Genomic DNA, 18,106 nt, shown 5'->3' with positions numbered 1-18,106 from the left:
AAAACCTGCACGTGATGGCCCAAAGTCTCCCTAAAATCTACAAGCCCCAAAAATAAGAACTACTCAGGAGGCATAAAATAATCTGACAATCACTTCAACCAGTTTAACTAAGTTTCAGTATCTTCTGTAAGTAAGGATTAGCCAAACAATACTTCCTGGACATTCTATTACATTAGAAACTAACATTTACAAACAAAATATTATTCTATTACTATTTTACATCATTTACATAGAGCTTGGGTTCCTTAAAATGTTTTAATTGGTAGAAAGATCAGTTTGTATAATCCCTTCTTTTTCCTTCTGATCTCCTAGACACACTCCACAGCTCCAAGAAGACAGCCCAGGTCTAACAGATTTCCAGACATCGACCTTGAGTTGCAGCACTCAAGTGGACACAGAACCATCTTCCTTCAAATAAAAAAATACAGTGACTTTTTTATCCCAACTGAGTTGTAAGGTATGCAAAATACTAATATACACTCATTTCTGGATACCTATCCCACCCACCTCAACATACGCTCTCAGAGTAAACAAGATAATAAGAGAGATCATAAGAAAGTGAAGTAATTAATAGGGGGCTGGGAAATATAATGGATAGAAAAACTGAAAAAGAAATGAGGTTTTTTTTTATATAGGTAAGACAAAATAAAACCAAAGGTATATAAGGTAAGGGGGAAAACTGTGTAAAGTGAACTGACAGTACAAGGTCAGAGGCTCTATTACATCATGACATATACTAGCATGAATATGAGGAGACCTAACATGTAAATTTTGTGCGTGGGGAGAAAAGCTTAGAAACTTTTCGTATAGCTCTCTCTTCTTGAAAGAAAAAATGTTTGCCCTCTCAAGTATTCAAATGATGTTTCATCTTTGTGTCATGGTGGGAATTTATTAAGTAAAGGTGATCCAAGTTATGTAATCATAAAAGCATTAAACATTTAGGAAGAACTAAAGCAAGAAAAATTGTCTCATACTTTTCACAATATCTGCAATAAAGCAAAAAGTAACTCACAGAAACTATGAAAGTAAGAAAATTTAAAAGTTTCCATCAAGCAAACAAGAATACATGGAAATTCTAACAAAAAATTTAGTAAGATTAAAAACAGTATCTACTATATATGTCGTATCTCATTGATCCTAAGTTACATTTTTCTTCATATTTCAACATTAATGAAATGAAATACATCTTAAAACTGATGGTATCTTGTAAATTATAGTTTTTTCTTATTAGTCCATAAAACAGAGATGCTTTTTATAGAAATATCTTACTTTCAATGAATATGATTGTACACATTTTATATAAAATATTCTCTTTATTTAATGTAGGTTATTAAAATTTTGACAAAATAAAAAGTAATTAGGAACAAGGCATATATGTATATTACACCAAATTATTTAATGTTGTTCTAGGGATGCAGGTGAGAAAAAACAAGGTATAAAAATCTGAAAAGGACAAGTAATGTGAAATAATGAGCCATTTCTATAGAAGACCATGGCCAAAAGTGTGAAAGGGTACAGGTGCATGTGGTGTATATGTTAGTTGGGATTAGAAGAAACAAGGATTCAATGACATCACAGATGTAGAAAGATCATTTTGTAAGACGATATTAGTGGCTCAGATAGTTTCTAGGTTTCTAAAAAGTAGAACAGAGTAGTGAGAAAGGTCAGCAACAAAAGGATCAGTGAAAATGAAAAGGTTAAGCAATTTGGAGATGGTTAAAGCAAGGGGAAAAAAACAACAGGAGCTGGCATTGGGGGAGTTGATAGGAATATGGTACAAACTAGCTGTCTTCAGTTTCAAAACACTACATTTAAGGGCCATATAGAGCACTTATGAAAATTTATTCTATTGGTCCTTAAGAGCAAACTGTGTCTAGTAATCAGAAGAAAATAATGAAAATAGCCTAACTACAATAACGAGCTTTAGCCTCAATACTTTATTTTTATACATAAATTATATATATTATTATAAATTGCATATATATTATAGAAATTGCATATATATACATATATACGCCATTTTAAATTTCAAAAAACCCTGATTTAGACATTATTACCCTACTTTGGCAGGAAAGGAAACAGAAGTGGCAAGATGTTAAGTAACAGACCCAAGATTATTAGTCGCCACGAGTATTCAACTCCTGATAGAAACATCAGCCATCAGTAGTAGTTTTGATATCTCAGGCTATATCCAATGGAACTGGGGACTACATCCTGCAAGACTTACAAACACCAAGCTCTTTGCTTTAGAGCTCAGTTTGCATTTTACAGATAAAGAAACTGGGGCACAAAGAGGTTATATGATTTCTCTACTGAGTAATACAATGAATCAGTTACAAGGCTGAAAATCCTTACCACCAGGCACCAGCTAATCGAAATAAGTGTCCAGGTAATTTCACCACAAGATAGAAAAATACTTTAGGTATTGCCTCCATTATTAAAACATCATTCCTGTTATTAAAATATTACTGCTTTTCTTTTGGGTTCTCTCAACCCAAAAGCTTTAGCAAAATGTACTGGTAGAAAGCAAAATTTTAGTTGCTTATTCTTTGGCAATTTATGATTCAGTATCCCAGAGCTGAAATGAGTGGACTGGTTGCAAAAAAGGGGAAAGGAGGGATGATAAAGGGCATACACTTTTTAAAAAAATAATAATAAATAATAATAATAATAATATTTTATTATTTAACTACAATGAGAATTAAGTTATGGTTAATGAACTAGCTACCTTAACTTCTACCATGTAGTTTCCAATCAAGCCAGATCTAATACTATACACCATCCTGAAAAACTTAAACTTCCAAACTTACTTTCACTTCTCCAAAAGGAGGAATACTTGTAAGGATGCCAAATAGACCATTAAAAATTTTTTAATTTACCAAATTTGAAAATTCTTTGGCTTTACAGAAAGCATGTAATTCTGCCATTCCTTCTCTCTCTCTCGCACATTTCAAACATGAAAAATGGAAGAAGAGGACTCTTAATTATTTAAATCAAATTTTCTACAAGTTTGGTTAAAAAAAGTTTTTTGAGAGAGAGAGGGAGCAAGTGAGTGAGGGGCAGAGAGAGGGAGAGAGAAAGAGGGAGGGAGGGAGGAAGGGAGGGAAAGAGAGAGGGAGAGAAGGAGAAGGAGGGGGGGGAGAAGGGAGGGAAAGAGAGAGAGAGAGAAAGAGAGAGAGGAAAGGGGGGAGAGAGAGAGGAAAGGGGGGAGAGAGAGAGGGGGGAAAGGGAGGACAGAGACAGAAACAGAGACAGAGAGAAGTGAGGCTCACCTGGGGCTCACGTTTTATCCAAAGCAGGGCTCAAGCTCACCAGAAGCGGGGCTCTGCCCACCTGATGTGGGACTCAAACCCATGAACTGTGAAATCATGACCTGAGCTGATGTCAGATGCTTAACAACTGAGCCACTCGGGTGCCTTAAAAATATTTTTAAGTAGGTATAAACTATTTTTTGCCTCAAAATTGATTTTTAAAAAAGTCAAATATCCAAGGGGCAGAAAATATACTGAAATTATTGACAAAGAAATGATTATAAGAATATATTAAATAAAAAGTCAATATGCATTATTACTTTCAAAAATATATATATTGAAGAGTAAGTTAAATGTGTTTTACACAGTTATGATAAACGCCATTTAGGTAGTATATATTTAAAAATTAATGTTATTTACTATTCATTTGAAATTCAATATGTCCTCATTTTATACACTGTATGTTTCTAGAAAGATGAATTTTATATTGTACTTTTTGCTTAAATAATCTTCATTCAAAATCACTACCATTATCATTGCAAAGGAAGGTTTCACCTGAAAATAGTATAATAAATCCCACTTAAGAATCTCAGGGGCTCCTGGGTGGCTCAGTTGGTTAAGCGTCCAACTCTTGATTTCAGCTCAGGTCATGATCTTAACAGTTCATGAGTTCAAACCCCGCATCGGGCTCCGCACTTACAGTGCAGAGCCTGGTTGCGATTCTCTTTCCCTCTCTCTCTGTCCCTCCCCCCCTAAAATAAATAAACTTAAAACTCAAAACCTACTATTAAAAGTATTTTGTCTTTGTCAATCCATAATCTTTGTTTTCAGTTTCTCCATATAAGCCAATACAAAGAACACCACCTACCCAAAGACTCACAAGTTATCTGAGATTCAATTTCAAAAATTACTGTTTGAACTGGAATGCTGAAAAACATCTACAGGCTAACATACTTCTTCACAATCTAACATAGATAAAATATTTCTATTTCTGAAACTTTCTAAGTAGAAAACATTTCACCCAATCCTAGTTTTTGCACTAAAAACAATAAAAATCTATATTCCAAAGAGTTCTAAGTTTTTTAATGTTTTACAGAGACTGAAGTAAACTGAGGTTGTCAATTTAAAGTTTAAATTGGCATTTACTTATGGGATTTGTATAATTTAGTAAACTAAAACATACAAAAAGTAAACTTGTAACACATGGTATCTCCGTTTGCAGTGAGCACTGCATAACTTACAGAGCTGTCAAATCACTATGCTATACCCCTGAAATTAATGTAACATTATATGTCAACTGTACTTTGATAAAAAATAGAAATAACCGAAAAAAGTTAACAAATACAACAAGCAGGAACAGATATAAGGACAATAAGCAGAGTCAAGGAGTAGGCAAACAAATGTACTAGGAAATTTTATTTTTATGTAACACTACTGTAAAAACGTTTTTTTTTAAAAAAAATCACTATTTCTTACAAATCAGAACCACATTGAGATACCACCTCACACCATCAGAGTGGCTAAAATTAACAACTCAGGAAACAACAGATGCTGGAAAGGATGTGGAGAAATGAGAACCCTCTTGCACTGTTGGTGGGAATGCAAACTGGTGCAGAAACTCTAGATACAGTGTGGAGGTTCCTCAAAAAATTAAAAATAGAACTACCCTATGACCCAGCAATAGCACTAATAGGAATTTATCCAAAGGATACAGGGGTGCTGATTCATAGGGGCACATGTACCCCAATGTTTATAGCGGCGCTATCAACAACAGCCAAATTATGGAAAGAGCCCAAATGTCCATCAACTGATGAATGAATAAAGAAGATGTGGTGTGTATACACATACACACACACACTTGGCAATGAGAAAGAATAAACTCTTGCCATTTGCAACAAGGTGGATCGAAATGGAGGGTATTACACTCAGTGACATAAGTTAGAGAAAGACAGATATCATACGTTTTCATTCATACGTGGAACTTGAGAAACTTAACAGAAGATCATGGGGGAAGGGAAGGAGAAAAAATAGTTTCAAACAGAGAGGGAGACAAACCATAAGAGACTCTTAAATACAGAGAACAAACTAACAGTTGATGAGGAGGAGTGGGGGAGAGGGGAAAACGGGTGATAGGCACTGAGGAGGGCACTTGTTGGGATGAGCACTGGGTGTTGCTTGTAAGCGATGAATCATGGGAATCTACCACTGAAACCCAAGAGCACACTGTATACACTGTATCCTAGCTACCTTGACAATAAATTATATTTTTAAAAAATCACTATTTCATGTCAACAGGGGTATCTCCAATGGAAAAAAAAATTAAGCCCCCCACAAAATCAGTTTTAGTGAAAAAAAGAGCCTTGAAATAAGCGTGAAGGTAAGAAGTAACAGGAATAGACAGAAACAAAATGTGCCTCCACATCTTTATCAATATCAGGAAATGATAGTAAACGGCAAGATAAATGACAGGCCACCTAAAATTCCAAGTTAATGATTCATTCTCCTAAGAATAAAACTTGCTAATTTTTTTCCTTTCCTCAGTCTTCCAAAATATTGGAAAGCAGAGCACTCTGGAATCCAACTAAGTGATACAACTACTTCAGGGTATGACTTCTATCTGTTGTTAGCTCAGCGAAAGCCAAATACAGTCAAGTCCAGGTTCAGTGGCTGTGTTTAAGAACTATAGCTCTTTGGGGGCGCCTGGGTGGCGCAGTCGGTTAAGCGTCCGACTTCACCCAGGTCACGATCTCGCGGTCTGTGAGTTCGAGCCCCGCGTCGGGCTCTGGGCTGATGGCTCAGAGCCTGGAGCCTGTTTCCGATTCTGTGTCTCCCTCTCTCTCTGCCCCTCCCCCGTTCATGCTCTGTCTCTCTCTGTCCCAAAAATAAATAAACGTTGAAAAAAAAAAATTAAAAAAAAGAACTATAGCTCTTTGGACGTCCCCTCTGTTTCACCTTGTGCATTCTTTCTCTTTTCTCAACCTACCTCCTATCTGTCCCTATGCTTCCTGGACTTTCTCCCTCAGATACTAAGAATTACCAGGTCAAAAGCCATTTATAGTTAAGCTAGAATTCACACTAATGTATTAATACAGAAAGCTCCCTGCATAGTTTTCATAAATGTTTATGTGTGTACTGACTGGCCTTTTGGAGTTTACTGGCTACTTTTAAAAAAATGGAATAAGTGTAGAGAAGAACAGCAGCTACAAAACAAAGGACTAAGATTGCTAATTGCTCTATTTCAAATGATAAGGTTACAATGTGTCAACTGGATCTTCTAAATTCCCAATGGCCAAAATGCAAAATATTAAAATAATCAATACAATCTTACAAGTTAGTGTGTAATGGAAAGGTGCTACATGTCTACACCAAATCTAGAGGAAGAAAGGTAAAGCGATATAAATTAAAACTCTTCTGAATTTTCTGAGGGGTGGGGAAGAGTCTCACCTACAAGATTAAAGGTTATTGTGTAAGATATGAAAACAGCTAAAAATGTGTACTACCTAGATGTTTATATAGATGCAAAAAATACTTCAGGAAAACTACACAACAAACTAATAAATACGGTTGTTCCTACAGAGGAAAATTGGATGACTGAGGAATAGAAACGAGAGGAAAACTACTTTTACACCCTTTGTACCCTTTGAAGTTTGTGCCATGTCCATATAATTCTCATTCCCCAAAACAATGAAAATTTGAAGGGGGCTACATTAATCCTGCATTGTTTCTAAATAAAATATTATTCAGAGAAGCTTAGCTAGGGTATCCAAGCAGCATGAATGAGAGCATCCACTCCTACTAGGAAAACAAAGTGTTCTAGTGATCAAAGAGGTTATGAACCAAATAAAATTAATACATTTTTAAGAATCCCATGCAAGTATATCCTATGCTCCAAGTATAAATATACTTGTGATTTAGTTATGATTTACTTATGATACCTTTTCTCAGTATCATTATCTTCTTAAAGAAACAGAACTGTTGCTAAAGATTAAATCATTGAATGTACCTGCTTTTGCTTCTTAAAATTTCAACATATATATAATTTTGTGTGAGCAAGGGAATACTACTTGTTCTACATTCTATTCATTAAAGTTTTCAGAACACAAAGACTAATATTTTCAAACTGCCTTATCTGAATGTATATTTTTTTTAATGTTAATAAAAAAAGAGGAAATGAGTATTTGTAGTCCCTGGATAAATTCTTCATGTCAGTGACTCACCTCTACTACCACTTGAAATTTTCCAGAATAGTTCTCTATCTTCCTCTCAAAAGCCACCAGGATTTCTTGCATAGGAGCAAGCTTTTCAGGACTGGTTTCAAGATCTTTTGGATTCCAGCTGCTGGAAAAGAAGGGCCACCATTTTTGGTCTCAGGAACTCTTTGTAAATATTTAATACAGAGTCCATTCCTCCAGGTTTCATAAAATTGTGTTTTAGGGGAATTGTTCTCTTTCTGTTTTAATTGTTGTTTCTAGGTACAAAGTAAGTAAACCACACATATTTAAAAATTAAAAATTTTAAATGATGATGTGGAATTAGAGGTACCAATTTTCATTTGCTAGTTCTTACAAATTCAGAGAATGTATTTTTTAAAGCAATACAATTAAACACCATTATAACAAAGTTGGAAAAGCTTCACATCACAGTCTTTAGTAATCTGTACTTACTATCAAATCCATACCATTTGAAGTCTAGGAATAAACCACTACTTTCATCCTAGGTACTTAAGGCCCAGCTCAAGAATCATCCTGGACTCTCCCCTCTTCTGTCAGAAGCTTAGTGACTCTAACTCTTTTTTATTTGTTACAGCCTTCCCCTCCCTCCCCCATTACCACCAATTTAGTTCAAGATCTAGTCACCCACTGTCTTGGCCATTGCAGGAACAAGTCCATCAGATGTAGGTTCTTAAATGGAACATACCATTAAACATCACTCTTCAATTTATATTTTAAGAATTCCCTGATATATCCCTATCCCCTCCCCCTATCAGTGATAGGATCAAGACCAAACCAACTAAGTCCCCACTGAAACTTTTGCCTTCATCTCCTATGACATATATAACAGCACCCAATACTCTGGTCACAGGAAACTACTTCACTTTCTCAAATACAACATGCTTTCTCCATCTTTCTGCCCAGGAGACCCTGTGTACTCTGTAATAATGCTTCCAGAAATTCATAAACAAATAAAGGTCACTATAAAAATAGTAATGAGACATCCTTAAAATATGTTTAGAACTTAGCATAGCACTGGATACTGATGATTTTTTTTTTTTTTTAAAGAGAAAGGAGTCACTACTAAGTGATTTTCTAAGGATTACCCACCATTTAGTTAACAAAGCCAAAACTAGAACCCAGGTCTACAGAGTCCCAGCCTGACTATGTTTGCCATCTTCTATCATTATTATAATCACACAAAGCAAGGAAGAGCAGTGACTACACCTCTAAAATATTATATGCAATGAATAATAACAATGTTTTAAAATGATCTATTCATACAGATATTCATTCACTGCCACATAACAATTTCCTACCAAATATAGCACTCTATATGGAGATACAAGCCTTTTTCTTCAAATAGTTTAGTATTCCTTTAGTTCTACTCTCTCAGTTCTATCTAGACTAGGCACTGTAAAATGAACAGAGTTGAATTGATGAAGACTTGCACTAAGTAATATCTTAGTAATATCTAATATCTAAGTAACATCTTGTTCACTGCTTCGACCCAAAGAACTACAGACAGTTACTAGGAAGATAATTCTAAAAACTACTACTGACTTTTTAACCTTAAAACCTCAAAATCAATTTAAAAATCAAGAGGAAAATACAGGGCATAATCTTGCACAAATTCAGAATACATGTGACTTTTTCTCAAATGTATTGTTTAAAAATGCAAACCTCTTATTAAACTTCACAGATTAAATTTTGTTGCAGACAGTATCACATTTCTTTCTTCATCTCACTTGGCATATACAGGCAACACATAAACCGAACACTGTAAGCTGCCCCCTTGCTCGGCTCTTCTTTGAGGACACATTTCATGATCCTGGCAGGGAATCAATACAAGTGAATCTCAATCAACTTTAAAAGAATGCACATGAGGCCATGGGTCAAAACGTGGAGAGATTAAATAATGTTCTAATACATAGCAGGTCAGATGTAGTGAAATCATGGAGCTCTTCAAATTAGCTTTATTAACCTGGAATTTTATTCTATAAAATATTGCTTGTCATAGGAATTCTGTAATTCTCACAGTTTTAAAGCTCCCAGAAGCTTCTCACCAAAAACAAACAACAAAAAAAGAATAACTAGACAGAAAAACCAAAAACCCATGGAAAATATTTACAACAAAACCTGGTGATAGAGTATCACCACAAAACCGATAACACTATCTGGTAGAGACAAGGCACTAACAACCACTGCCCTACAAGATGTCTGCCACTAATGGGGAGCCGAGTGGATCTGGAAACAGAACACTAAAACAGTGAAGACATACAAACTGGAAATTACAGTGAACCAGTCTGAAGAATGCACATGAAACTGAAAAGGAGTTTTACCCAATCCAGTAGCAAATATGTGCAAAAGGTCTACAACAAGCTTGAAATGGGGGGAAACAATCTAGCCCCTATGAATTCTCATGACATAACCACCAAATTTCCCTTCTAGAAGAGAGCCCCACCCTGAGGAGAAAGTCCTGGGAAAGGATTCAAAATTGAAATGGACTAAAAAAATGGAAATAAAAGAAGAAAAGCTTGAGATAAAAGTGGGAAAAGGGAACAGAGCAAAAAAAAAAAATCTCAGAAAACAAGTAGCCTTATTTTTAAACATTACACAAAAACCAATGAAGAGAGGTCTGTGCAGTTAGAAAAGCTATCTTGAATCTCAATTCCTTTTAAAAGTGGAGCGCCTATCGCTTCTCGGCCTTTTGGCTAAGATCAAGTGTAAAAGTGGAGCGCCTGAGTGGCTCAGTCGGTTAAGCGTCCGACTTCAGCTCAGGTCATGATCTCACAGTCCGTGAGTTCGAGCCCCACACAGGGCTCTGTGCTGACAGCTCAGAGCTTGGAGCCTGCTTCAGATTCTGTGTCTCCCTCTCTCTCTGCCCCTCCCGTGCTCGTGCTCATGCTCTGTCTCTGTCTCAAAAATAAAAACATTTAAAAAAAAAAATTCAATTCCTTTTAAAAGTAAAGAAAACCAATACTACATAAAAATGATCAACAGAAAAGAATCAAGGTCAAATCTCATACAGTTATCAGAAGAAAAAGAGAATAAGAAGCAGAATAACATCTCTACAACGAATCCACACTAGAACAAATACACTCAGAAAACAGATCAACACTGTACACCTACTAATTCAAAACAAGCCAAAAAACATATGCAAGATATGAAAGAACATGTAAAATGAGTTAAAAGACATGTGAAGTTATGAAAGAACAACTAAATCAGAAATTCAAAATATCAGAATTAAAATAAAAACAGGAATTAGAAATAAAAGGAAAATATTTCAGAAATGAATATGAAATAAATGGAACATGAGAACAAATAAACACAGCAAATAATGGCCGATAAAAACTAGAGAGGAAAAAGGAAAAAAAGTTTAGTAAAAAAAAAAGTAATGAGAAGAATCCAAGAGAAAGTGATGAATACTGGAGTTAAGCAATCAAGATCTGACACACATGTTAACTTTTTTTTTAAATGTTTATTTTTTGAGAGAGAGAGAGACAGACAGACCACGAGTGGGGGGAGGGGCAGAGAGAAAGAGAGACAGAATCTGAAGCAGGCTCCAGGCTCTGAGCTGTCAGCACAGAACCTGGAGATCATGACCGGAGCCAAAGTCGGATGCTCAACCGACTGAGCCACCTAGGCACCCTGATCCAACATACATGTAAGAGAGTCACTAAAGAAAAATACTCAAACAAGGAGACAGAACACTGAAAAACTAATTGTAAAAAGTCACTGTAAGGGGCCCCTGGGTGGCTCAGTGGGTTAAGTGTCCAACTTCGGTTCAGGTCATAATCTCATGGTTTGTGAGTTTGAGCCCCTCTTCTCGCTCTGTGCTGACAGCTCAGAACCTAGAGCCTGCTTCGGATTCTGTGTGTCATTCTCTCTCTGCCCCTCCCCCACTTGTGTTCTGTCTCTCAAAAGTAAATAAATGTTGGGGCGCCTGGGTGGCGCAGTCGGTTAAGCGTCCGACTTCAGCCAGGTCACGATCTTGCGGTCCGGGAGTTCGAGCCCCGCGTCAGGCTCTGGGCTGATGGCTCGGAGCCTGGAGCCTGTTTCCGACTCTGTGTCTCCCTCTCTCTCTGCCCCTCCCCCGTTCATGCTCTGTCTCTCTCTGTCCCAAAAATAAATAAACGTTGAAAAAAAAATTTTTTTTTTAAAATAAAAATAAAAAAAAAAAAAAAAGTAAATAAATGTTAAAAAAAATTTTTTTTTAAGTCATTGAAATAAAAAAAAAAAAAGGTGAAACTGCATACTGGAAGAGCATACCCCAGGGCATTTCTTGTCTAAAGGAAACCTATTTATATTTAACAATATAGATCAGTTAAACATAAAAGCACAAAAGAAGACATACCACGCAAACATTAAGCACAGGAAGGCTGCAGTGGCTACACACCAATGCATAACAACTATCTTACATGTATACCACCGCTGTGCAACAAAAAGATAATCTGAGCAAGTCTTATCCTTTTAAATTTTCATTTAGTCTTATTAACAAAAATAAAAACAGGTAAAATTAATCATAATATTATATTTTATGTAATGCATCTTTCTCCTCTGCAGAATTCCCATGGAAAACATAGTAACTTATCTCACCTTCCTTTAATGACTTAAAAATGGTGTTATAAATTAAAACAAACCTGCACAACTGCACAATTCAAGTTGAATTTGCTGCCTATCAATATTCAACTGCCTATCAATATTCTAGCTCCAGTTTTCTTTTTTAAAGATGGCAGAGATACCTCACAGGAATGCTGTACTTCTATCAACTGCAATCTTATTACACAAACATGCTTTTAAAGCATAAAACGTATCATAACATTAAATGAAATATACTGTGTCAGAGGGTCAAAAAGGAGAAAACTTCTTCAATCTATTTGGCCACTTTCATCCTCTACTCTTTATAATCCTTTACATCCCAATTTTACTGTTGAACATGAGCACAATATGACCAATATAACAAGTGCCTATAATTTTATGTGTGCCTTGGTAGCTCAGTTGGTTAAGCATCCGTCTCTTGATTTCAGCTCGGGTTATGATCTCAAGGTTCAGTTGGTGAAATCAAGCCTCAAGTTGGACTTGTGTTGTCAGAGTGTTATGGAACCTAGTCTGGATCACCCCGAGGAAGAACCAAGGCACTCGTTGATCTTGGAAGGCAGGAGGTTTATTTCACAGCGGCCGGCTGAGAGATCACTCTCCAGAGGTCTGACCCCAGAGCATAAGCATGGCGGGCAATTAATTTATAGTCTGTTACTTCCCGCATTAGTGGCACATTTTGGTGCCTGAGGCAAGCAGGGGCAGGAAAAGAACCAAGAAGGAGAGTCTTTGGGAGGGGACTGGAATTCCCCCATCAGTCCTGTTGGCCATCTTATAATTTTTCTATATCAAATGCAGACCCTGCTTGGGATTCTCTCTCTCCCTCTCCTTCTGCCCCTCCCCTGCTCATTATGTCTCTCAAAACAAATAAATTTAAAAAACAAAACAAAGGAAGTACCTGTAATTTTAATTACTTTTTTAGATACAGAGAAATATTTAAATACCTACCAATTCTCTTTCACCTATTCTCACTGTATTTAGACTGATTAGGAATTCAACCTGAGGCCACAGAACACAAAAAAGCTTACTGATGAGTATTACGGAAAATCTGTAATTTTAACTTACTAAGGACAATTTTTTTCTAAGAAAGATCAAAAGTTTAAATTAACACAAGCAAGGGCGCCGGGATGGCTCAGTCGGTTGATCAGGTCATGATCTCCCAGTTTGTGAGTTCGAGCCCTGCGTGGGGCTCTGTGCTGACAGCTCGGAGGCTGGAGCCTGCTTCAGATTCTGTGTCTCCTTCTCTCTCTGCCCCTCCCCAACTTGTGCTCTGTCTCCCTCTATCAAAAATAAATAAAATATGACATGATATTATACATGGAAAATCCAACAGGCTCCACCAAAAGTCTGCTAGAACTGATACATGAATTCAGCAAAGTTGCAGGATACAAAATCAATGTACAGAAATCAGTTGCATTCTTATACACTAACAATGAAGCAACAGAAAGACAAATAAAGAAAACTGATCCCATTCACAATTGCACCAAGAAGCATAAAATACCTAGGAATAAACCTAACCAAACATGTAAAATATCTGTATGCTGAAAACTATAGAAAGCTTATGAAGGAAATTGAAGAAGATTTAAAGAAATGGAAAGACATTCCCTGCTCATGGATTGGAAGAATAAATATTGTTAAAATGTCAATACTACTTAAAGCTATCTACACATTCAATGCAATCCCAATCAAAATTGCACCACCATTCTTCTCAAAGCCAGAACAAGCAATCCTAAAATTCTTATGGAACCACAAAAGGCCCCGAATAGCCAAGTAATTTTGAAGAAGACCAAAGCAGGAGGCATCACAATCCCAGATTTTAGCCTCTACTACAAAGCTGTAATCATCAAGATAGCATGGTATTGGCACAAAAACAGACACATAGACCAATGGAATAGAATAGAAACCCCAGAACTAGACCCACAAAAGTATGGCCAACTAATCTTTGACAAAGCAGGAAAGAGTATCCAATGGAAAAAAGACAGCCTCTTTAACAAATGGTGCTGGGAGAACTGGACAGCAACATGCAGAAGAATGAAACTAGACCACTTTCTTACACCATTCACAAAAACAAACTCAAAATGGATAAAGGACTTGAATGTGAGACAGGAAACCATCAAAACCCTAGAGGAGAAAGCAGGAAAAAAACCTCTCTGACCTCAGCCGCAGCAATTTCTTACTTGACACACCTCCAAAGGCAAGGGAATTAAAAGCAAACATGAACTATTGGGACCTCATGAAGATAAAAACCTTCTGCACAGCAAAGGAAACAACCAACAAAACTAAAGGGCAACCGACAGAATGGGAAAAGGTATTTGCAAATGACATATCAGACAAAGGGCTAGTATCCAAAATCTATAAAGAGCTCACCAAACTCCACACCCGAAAAACAAGTAATCCAGGGAAGAAATGGGCAGAAAACATGAATAGACACTTCTCTAAAGAAGACATCCAGATGGCCAACAGGCACATGAAAAGATGCTCAATGTTGCTCCTCATCAGGGAAATACAAATCAAAACCACACTCAGATATCACCTCATGCCAGTCAGAGTGGCTAAAATGAACAAATCAGGAGACTATAGATGCTGGCGAGGATGTGGAGAAACGGGAACCCTCTTGCACTGTTGGTGAGAATGCAAACTGGTGCAGCCGCTCTGGAAAACAGTGTGGAGGTTCCTCAAAAAATTAAAAGTAGACCTACCCTATGATACAGCAATAGCACTGCTAGGAATTTACCCAAGGGATACAGGAGTACTGATGCATAGGGGCACTTGTACCCCAATGTTTATAGCAGCACTCTCAACAATAGCCAAATTGTGGAAAAAGCCTATATGTCCATCAACTGATGAATGGATAAAGAAACTGTGGTTTATATACACAATGGAATACTACGTGGCAATGAGAAAGAATGAAACATGGCCCTTTGTAGCAACGTGGATGGAACTGGAGAGTGTTATGCTAAGTGAAATAAGCCATACAGAGAAAGACAGATACCATATGTTTTCACTCTTATATGGATCCTTAGAAACTTAACAGAAACCCATGGGGGAGGGGAAGGGAAAAAAAAAAATGAGGTTAGAGTGGGAGGGAGCCAAAGCATAACAGACTCTTAAAAAAACTGAGAGCAAACTGAGGGTTGACCGGGGGGGGGGGGGGGGGGGGGGGGGGGGAGGGAGGGAAGGGTAGGTGATGGACATTGAAGAGGGCATCTTTTGGGATGAGCACTGGGTGTTGTATGGAAACCAATTTGACAATAAATTTCATATATTAAAAAAAAAATTGTGGTTTATATACACAATGGAATACTATGTGGCAATGAGAAAGAATGAAATATGGCCCTTTTTAGCAACGTGGATGGAACTGGAGAGTGTTATGGTAAGTGAAATAAGTCATACAGAGAAAGAAAGATACCATATGTTTTCACTCTTATGTGGATCCTGAGAAACTTAACAGAAGTCTATGGCGAGGGGAAGGAAAAAAAAAAAAAAAAGAGGTTAGAGAGGGAGAGAGCCAAAGCCTAAGAGACTCTTAAAAACTGAAACAAACTGAGGGTTGATGGGGGGTGGGAGGTAGGAGAGAGTGGGTGATGGGTAGTGAGGAGGGCAACTTTTGGGATGAGCACTGGGTGTTGTATGGAAACCAATTTGACAATAAATTTCATATTGAAAAAAATAAATGATATTACAATGTAAAAAAAATAAAGATTAAAAAATAAAATATTAATTAATTAATTAATTAAGACAAGCAGGTCAATACTATCACACATCTATTACTAAATTAAACTAAAAGCTACCAAGTTACCTGACAGCAGGTATTTCTAAGAATAACAAGGTTAAAATAGAAATCTATATCCATTTAGCTAGTGATTTTTTTCCTTATGAAAGCATAAAGAACAAAACTGTTTGTTCAAAACACTTCTAGAACTTGTCTTTCTGACTTAATCTGAGAATCATTCCACCTTCTTATGATTTATCCCAGAGTGCAGGAATTTTTATCCTCGAAGGTAGAATTTGACTTTTAGGAAAAAGTTGAATCACATCTCTAACTGTAATATACCATTCTTATTCAAACGCAAATAATTAAAGTGTTATTTCAATTTCTGTGGTAACCAAAGAGACTGAACATACAATCAAAGAATCTCAAGATCAAGAATGGAAGATACTTCACAGTCATCTAAATTATTTCTCATTTGCCCATTCAGTGCTTGAATCCCAGCTACAGATTTCCAAGTGGTTGCCCAGCCTCTGCACAAACCATTCCAATAATGGCAAAATCATTACTTTTCAAGGCAATCAGTTTCAGTTCTGGATGGCCTGAAATACTAGAAAGTACTGCCTTTCAAGTACCTGCATATATTACCTTGGAACTTCCACACACTAGCTTAAGTTATACTCCCTACAGCTACTGTATGTGGAGAATTTAAAAGTATATAGGAACATGGGAAGAAAAGGACAGAGGTAATGAAAAAAAAAAAAAAAGAGAGAGACTGTATAAATAATATAGGACAAATTGAGAGCATATGCTTGATTTTTTTTTCATTTTCTCCATTTACCCCATTCAGTGCTAACTATAGCAAACATTATCTCACAGAATTATATCAAACCAAAGATTGTTCTCAGTGTGCCATTACAAAAATTAAGCACATACTGTGTTCCCAGCATTCTGGAGGCCATCAGAAGGACTACAAATACACATACGATACAGTTTCTAACTACTGGAAGGTTACAATTAACCCAACAGACATGCACAAAGGTAAATAACAATATATGGTAGTAGATAATTAGGCACAAGTCATATTTAGTAGAAGCTTTATTACAGTAGGGATTTATTGGGTTTTAAAGAATGGAGATTTGGTTTGAAAAAAGGAATATGGAATATGCAAAAAACATTTCCAACAACAGCAGAACCAAAACAAAAAACAAACATACACACCACCAGAAGAATTCAACAGGAACAGCTGTCTCTACACAGCCAAAGAGATCTGCTGTCGAGCATCTGGAGTAAGGTCACAGACACACAATGAAGCCAGATGGCAGAAGTATATGATTACCAATTTAAGGAAAATAAAACTTTTATGATTCTCAGAGGAGAACCAATACAAATCTCTCAGAAGAGAAGTCAAATGACCAAAGCAATGTTCCAGAAAGATTATTCTGAATGTGGTAGGTAAAAGTGATGGGGAGGTGACAGTGAATAGGAAGATCAGGAATAAGCTAGAGCTGTGGACATTGCAGGAGAAATGAGAATGGAAAGCAACAGAAGCAACAAAAGAATTAAGAACTGATGGAATATAGAGGCACACAAAAGAGAGAAGTAAGAACCAAAGGACACCACAAGCTTTTAAGATTAACCAGAATAATGACATTAACTAAGAAACCAGTCTGAACAACCAGATTATTATTTAAATTTTAAATGTGTCAAGCTGCTGATTAGTAGGCATCTTCCAATCTTAACATTTATAAATGCTACCCATTAATAACTATGACTGTAGCCAAAATTTCCTACATTGAAACACTGAAACAATTTCATAAATCTTTTTTTCCTGTTTCCATATGAAACATATAGAGGTTTTATTGATACTGCTATAGAGCAACAGTTAATTTTGATATTCTGTTCTTTATTCTACTCAAACGCATAATGTTATCTGACAAAAAAAAAATGCCTGGTCGTATCTATTCATTTCTCTTCATTTCTATCGTTGCATTAATAGCCAGCTTCCTTTGTTTCATAGCAAAGTATTTTTCATAAAGCAATAAAATTGTTAATTATGTCACAAGAATTACTTAATACACAAAGATGAACAGATATGTAAAGCCATGGTGAAATTCCAGTGCTATGGAATCAACTGAATTGGCCAACTCCAGCCTCATAGAACATGCAATTAATACAATTAAAATGGATGCCTGGGAAAGTTACCAATCACTTCATATCAAAGATATCCAAGGCTTCTTAAGAATGATAAATCCATGAATACCAAAGGTCTCTAACAGGCAATGTAAAAAATAACTGACATTCACTATAGAAGTCACTACTGGAAAGACAGGGGA

The 18,106-nt window shown here is 36.4% G+C and overlaps 1 protein-coding gene across 1 annotated transcript in view; it reads right to left on the bottom strand.

The window, feature by feature from the left end:
- SMAP1 (small ArfGAP 1) overlaps positions 1–18,106 on the bottom strand; it is a 203,171-nt gene that overhangs the window by 132,733 nt on the left and 52,332 nt on the right. The gene's annotated exons all lie outside the window — the stretch shown is intronic.

This window comes from Leopardus geoffroyi, chromosome B2, assembly GCF_018350155.1.
Source record: "Leopardus geoffroyi isolate Oge1 chromosome B2, O.geoffroyi_Oge1_pat1.0, whole genome shotgun sequence".
NCBI classification, from domain to species: domain Eukaryota; kingdom Metazoa; phylum Chordata; class Mammalia; order Carnivora; family Felidae; genus Leopardus; species Leopardus geoffroyi.
This window is presented reverse-complemented; position numbering and strand designations above follow the sequence as displayed.